Below are 6850 nucleotides of genomic sequence, written 5' to 3' on the forward strand. Positions count from 1 at the left end.
AAAAAAAAGATATCTTGCATTTTCACCAGGCATTTTTATTGCTGCCATTTTGTTTAAGGTTTTTCATGCCTATCGTTTAGGTCAAATCGATCCGTATAGCTCTCTCTGGCAGCTTTTTATTATTTTAGTGAAGATGTGCTGAAAATGAATAAAAAGCGACGTTCACTCAATAATATAGGTATCGTCAATGCGACAGCAACACAATACCATGAAAACACAAAATAAATCTCAGCTTATCAAACCAACATAGTATTGCAGTCTCTTAAAATAACAACAAACTAGTATAAATAATTTAAAAAAAATGAGGTATGATTGTCAATAAGGCACCTTTCCACAAAAGACCAAAATAGCACAGACATATGGAACTATATGTCTTCGTACAGCCTTCAACCATAAGCTATAAAAGAGACAAATGTAAAACAATTCAAATGAGAAAAAAACTAACGGCCTAATTTAATTACATGTTCATTACAGACACATACTAAATGCATTGGGTTTGTCTTAGTGATGGAGTCACTTATATCTCTTTATATGTCTGTTTATTTAACGCATCAATGTAAAAATATCGGAAATTGATGAGACTGTCATTAAAGTGAGAGGGTTAGCGCTATAGAACCAGGTTTAATCCACCATTTTCTACATTTGAAAATGCCTGTACCAAGTCAGGAATATGACATGTCTTGTCCATTCGTTTTTGATGCGTTTTGTTATTTGATTTTGCCATGTGATTATGGACTTTCCCAATTGATCTTCCTCTAAGTTCAGTATTTTTGTGATTTTACTTTTTTCATACTAAGTTAAATTAAAACTTTTATTGAATTACATCTTTCCAGAAAGTTTTCTGATTGTTTATATTACTGAATATATTAGTCTTATTAATTGTATCCAATACCTTCGCATGATCCGTGTGTATCACTATTATCTTAATCAAATATTTTCATCTTTACTATTTACACACAATTATCAAATTGGTGTTTATATTTGCATGTCAGTGCAAAAGATGAAAGAAACAGTTTATCTCAATCTGTTGCACTTTTGTACTTTGTGCATCTGTGTATAACACGGTCAGGTTCATTGAGACGACATTTAGTAACAGTCCTTCTGCGTCTATCTAAAGTCCAGCTGAATCCCGACAACAGGGGTTGAGATTTCTCGCTGTGTTGATTGATTGATTGTTGGTTGCCCGACGTCTAGAGGCAAATATTCGCTGTGTTGAAGACATTGTTGGCCGTGGGCTGTTTTCTGCTCTTTTGTCGGGTTTTTGTCTCTAAGACACATTCCCCGTTTCTATTCTCAACTTTATGTAATCCACTGTTATGCATCTTCGGTTTTTTTTTTACATCCGTACGAAATGATAATTACCGTACAGTTAGCTATGAAAGGCCTCGCAACTTCAATCACGGTTCTTCACGTTTATTGATGCACATAAACGTTTACTGTTAATTTGATCTCATGCATCTAATATTTGCCACTGGACGATAAGCAACCAAAATTCAGTCAATTCTTATTACATATTACTACAGGTCGAGAAACCTTACAAGTAAAGTACTATATACACACAATCATACGCTCCAAACAAAGAGAATTGACGGAAATTCGTTTGATAATACTCATCAATTGCCTGGAACTTTTATAGGTTTTTTTTCTGTTCATTTAGCATATACATTGCATGCAATTAGACAATGAGCCAATGAGACAACTCTCCACAATATACCAAATGACACAGAAATTAACAACAATAGGTCACCGTACGGCTTCAACAATGAGCAAAGCCAATACCGCATAATCAGCTATAAAAGGCCCCGAAATGACAAATATAAACAATTCAAATGAGAAAATGAACGGCCTAATTTATGTACAAAAAATAAACGAAAAACAAATATGTAACACATCAACAAACGACAACCACTGAATTATAGGCTACTGACTTCGGACAGTCAAATACATACAGAATGTGGCGGAGTTAAACATGTTAGCGGGATCCTAACCCTTCCCTAACCTGGGACAGTGGTATAACAGTACAACATAAGAACGAACTATAACAATCAGTTGAAAAAGGCTTAACTCATCAGATGGACAAAAATACAAGTGGACGTGGTTTAACCATTCGCATCCGGTATATGCTTATTCCAAGCCAGAGCCTGTAATTCAGTGGGTGTCGTTTGAAGCTGTATATCTTATTTGTTTTTCGTTCATTATTTTGTACATAAATCCGGTAGTTTTCTCGTTTGGATTGTTTTACAAAATTTATTTGTCATTTCGGGCCTTTTATAACTGCATGGTTTTTACTCATTGTTGAAAGACGTACGGCGATTTATATAGTTGTTAATGACTGCATGGTCATTTGGTCTCTGGTGGAGATTATTCTCATTGGAAAGCATACCACATCTTCTTATTCTTATATAAAAAAATCAGGGGCGGATCTAGCAATTTTTTGAAGGGGAGTTCACAACCCAGGATAAAAAGGGGTTCCAACTGCATGTCCCTATTTAAATGCATTAAAAAAAGGGGGTTCCAACCCCCGAAGCCCCCTCTGGATCATTCACTGGAAAAGTTATAAGACGTATTGATTAATTGTGCTGGAGTTACCCCCTTTTTTGTCCTAAGATATATATGCAATGAGTTTGCGAATAATGTGAAAAAAAGTCACATTATATTTTTTTTTATCTTTATTCTCATCATCAAATACATATAAGGTACAAAGAGGACATCACATTAATTACATAAAATATGACTACAAACTACATATACACAAAATACATTTTAGTTCATCACCAGGACACACTCGCTCGTATAAACTTAAATACATCTATGAGATCTGTCTTTTTGGCAGAAGACATAGTTTCAGGAAAGAGTGTTATGTCTGGTCATCTGCTGAAACGATTTCTTGTAATATGTTTCGTCTCTGAACAATATTAATAATCAGTGGCAGATCCAGAACTTTTTGTAAGGGGGACCGCTGACTGATGTAAGGGGCCCCTCTCCAGTCACGTGTCAGTGATTCCTTATATAATCAACCAAATTTTTCCCACGAAAGAGGGGGGCTCCCCCCCCCCCCCGAGCCCCCTGGATCCGCCTATGATAATGTAATTTGATTCATCCTAAATGTCTAGTTAACACAAATAACACTTTTCCCCCCGTTCTTTACAGTAACATTTTAAAGTTCAACTCCAGTTTTATGATTACTCATTCTGAAATTTTAAAATATTTATCTAAACAGAAGGTACAGTAATCGAAGTCTTTTGCTTAGTTTTGAAGAGCCCAAGCCACTTCTGTTTGAATTGATCACATACGGTGATGCTTTAGTATTATTTATTTATTTCAACCATATATATCACTCAAAATGTATTGTACGTGTGTTTCAAAAATAGCAAAATCCAAATTCATAAAAAAATAAAATGAAGTTCTGACCAATTTGAACTTTTCAAAATTTTATATTTTTGGTTTAATGCAAGTGATAAGATAATATGTATATAATATAGGAGAGTTTTGACATTTCATAATTGGTTTAAAGAAATCAATGGAACTAAAATGCAATCATTGAAAATAATCTTAAGACACATTTTATTTATAATACAACATGTGCATGTGTACACGAGATTCCAACGCTTTATTGTCAAATATGTCTATAAGTTTACCACACTTGTCGTCCACAGTACCGACTTGACTGATTTTAGAATGCATTCCTCGTACAGCTAAATAACTTCAATTTCGTATGTTTCGTCATACTATTTCATTTCTTATGTTTATCAAGAATTATCAACCATTACCAACAGCAACGATTTACTTTATGCCATTCGAAGCAATTGTCTGTGACTCTCGTTGCAGCATAGGGAACAATTGTCAGTGACTCACTTTGCATCATTCGGAAGATTTGTCTGTGACAACTATAGGCCATAAGAAGTAAGCTGGTAATGTCAATATCTATATTATGCAAAATCTTTTTTACCGTTCTTCAGATGCTAATTTATTTTTCAGATCATTGTTAAATATGCTAGTAATCGAAAGAAAACTTATGCTAGCATTTTTTGGCTTTTATCATTTCTGCAATCTTTTTAATCCACTCGGCTGCTTTTCCACTCGTATGTCTTGATTTACACATGGCAATTATATACAAACAGTTTGTTTTGCAAACGATAATATATGTTTGCCCATTAAACGAAACAAATTGCCCAGGATCACGTGATTTAATGCAATACGTCACACCTTTTATCCGTATAGTTTCGGCCTTCTCATTAGCTAAACATTTCTTGACATTCTGAAAGAAAGAAAAAAAAAACCAATAAGTCAGCAAGTCATTGATTAACAACGATTTCGGTTACTTTGGATTTATTATTGTCTAAGGGATACGCTATTTATGGTTTTCGTGGGTGAACCACGAATTTAATTGTCCTACAAAGGACATTAAACTTGTATGTAGACTTTGAAAAAACCTCAAAATCAAATATCAACGAAAATGTGAATTTCCCTCAACCCAGGACATTTGGGACGAAATAAGAACTGTGAAATTTCAAACTGACAATGAGAAAACAAAATTTAAATCAAAAATAGATATTTGAAGACAGTGTGTTGCCTTATTGACATCTTTTGATTATTTCTGTTGTTGGTTTGCGATCTTATTAAGGTATACACCAGATGCAAAAGAAGATATTATGTCGGCATTTCAAAACCAAATTAGAAGTTAAAAAAACACCAAACAACACTATAATTGCTAATCAAAAATACACAAACAAAAATGTAAAAAAAACAAATCCCAAACACCTTTCGAACAATTGTTACTTATTTTTTTCTAAGTACATGGTGCATAATTCTATAAAAGAATCGAAATGAGCTAGCAGTGCATATTTATTCCTGTGGATAAAATTGTTTGATTGTTGTTTGCTTAACGTCCAGTGGCAAATATTTCATAAAATTGAGAATGGAAATGGGGAATGTGCCAAAGAGACAACAACCCGACCATAGAAAAAAACAACAGCAGAAGGTCACCAACAGGTCTTCAATGTAGCGAGAAATTCCCGCACCCGGAGGCGTCCTTTAACTGGCCCCTTAACAAATATATACTAGTTCAGTGATAATGAACGCCATACTAATTTCCAAATTGTACAAAGAACATGCATGTTCAGGACGATCCTGTTGATAAAAAGAAGACTATATGTTACTTACAATCAAGTCTTCATCTGAGACAGTGAAACCTTTGGACACTGCTGCTGTTTCTCCATTGTGACGTATCAACGCTGCCCCCGTGATGACCAACTTTGAATGTTTCTGCATAATATGGTCAACCCAATGACTCCATATATTCTTGACCTTAAGAGACCCGCTTCCATAAGTACTTAAAAGGAGACTCATTATCTTATATATGCTATGGTGCTTCTGGAGAACAATCTTTTACGTTAGATGTGCCTGAAAAAAGAAATAACAATAGTTATAAAGAAATGATTAAAACAGTCAAATTTTATATTAAAAAAATATGTATGCTTTACTTTTTACGTAATGACCGGTAATAACAATTTAATATTAATGCAAAAAAAAAAGTACTTAAGGATAGAAAAGGATATGTTTTAGGATAAACAACAACAAACATGATAATTAGGGTAACACAAACACCAAACACCATTCAATGTGTTTTATCTTCGTAAATTTAAACGACAAATAAAAAAAAAATAAAAATTCAAAACAATTGTTATGTTATATAATTCTAATTAACTTACCTGATAATTTTTTAAGTTCTCTCGTTTCTACTTAAAATCTTCTGTATATCTTTCTTGTTGATTGAGCAATGGTTATCTGAGGAAAAAATAAGTATCAACACTGTATATATCATGAATGACTAAAATTTTCCATTTGTAAATGTATTTATATATTGATAAAACTACCGATAAAAATGGTCACGTGAACTTAACGGCGAGCGTCACAACTATATGTTTATCACAAGCACGTGTTGACTGTTTACATGAGTTACATGATGTTATTTATCATCTGTTGTAGTCATAACGCAAACAATATGCAGATAGCAAAACATAAGTTATATATCTACACAATGTAACAATTAGAAATACCAAATAAGTAAACAATCGGTATGTAAATTCTTACACGAAGAACACGATGGGTTGCCACATGTGGAGCAGAATCTGCTCTCACTTTCAGAGCATTCATTGATCATCCAGGTTTTTGATGGGGTTCATGTTGCATACTCTTTAGTTTTCTATGCTGTGTTTTGTAAACTATCCTTGTTTGTCTTTTGATAGTGTTACTGTTTTTTAGCGTGAAATTACTGTGAATTCAAAAAAAATAAAGTGATTCAAATTACATCTAAACTTTCGAACTTTAATCAAAATCTCGGAGAAAATACATATTTGTTATTTTTGTTATATTCACGTGATATTCACATGATTTTTTTCATGTATAAGATCATATGAGGTGAATCTCACGTGAAGTTCATGTGAGCAAATTGTGTCTGTGTTTCCCTTTGAGACAATGTATAGTTTGCCACTTTTTTTTTTTTAAAACCTGACCGTACGAGTTTCAATAACCAAGAATACAGAAGAGAAACAACACACCTAGTATGATCATTGGGTAGGGCAAGGTCCAGCTACATTTTGGTTTTTACAGAGAGATGAAGATTAACGTTCATAAACAATTAGTTTAATTCGCATTCGAAACGTTTAACGTCCCAACGTCAATTCTAATTCGAAATGAAATACGCATCAAAATTGCTTTACTGTCCTAAGGCAGCAAAAAAACCATAGCCCCCCCCCCCCCCCCCCCCCCCAGAAAATCAAATGGTTGCTGCCTAACGACGTTAACTTTTAATTCGGATTATCAAAAACGTATTTCTAATGCAAATTAG

The 6850-nt window shown here is 33.7% G+C and overlaps 1 long non-coding RNA gene across 1 annotated transcript; it reads right to left on the reverse strand.

The window, feature by feature from the left end:
• Positions 1-3540: 3540 nt before the first annotated feature.
• On the reverse strand, positions 3541-5843 carry LOC139502052 (uncharacterized). The gene is made up of 3 exons (XR_011658719.1): positions 5712-5843; positions 5164-5403; positions 3541-4258 (listed from the first exon to the last, which is right to left on the reverse strand). It is a non-coding gene; the product is annotated as an uncharacterized lncRNA (long non-coding RNA).
• Positions 5844-6850: the final 1007 nt, after the last annotated feature.

The sequence above is a fragment of the Mytilus edulis genome, chromosome 13 (genome assembly GCF_963676685.1).
Source record: "Mytilus edulis chromosome 13, xbMytEdul2.2, whole genome shotgun sequence".
Lineage (NCBI taxonomy): Eukaryota > Metazoa > Mollusca > Bivalvia > Mytilida > Mytilidae > Mytilus > Mytilus edulis.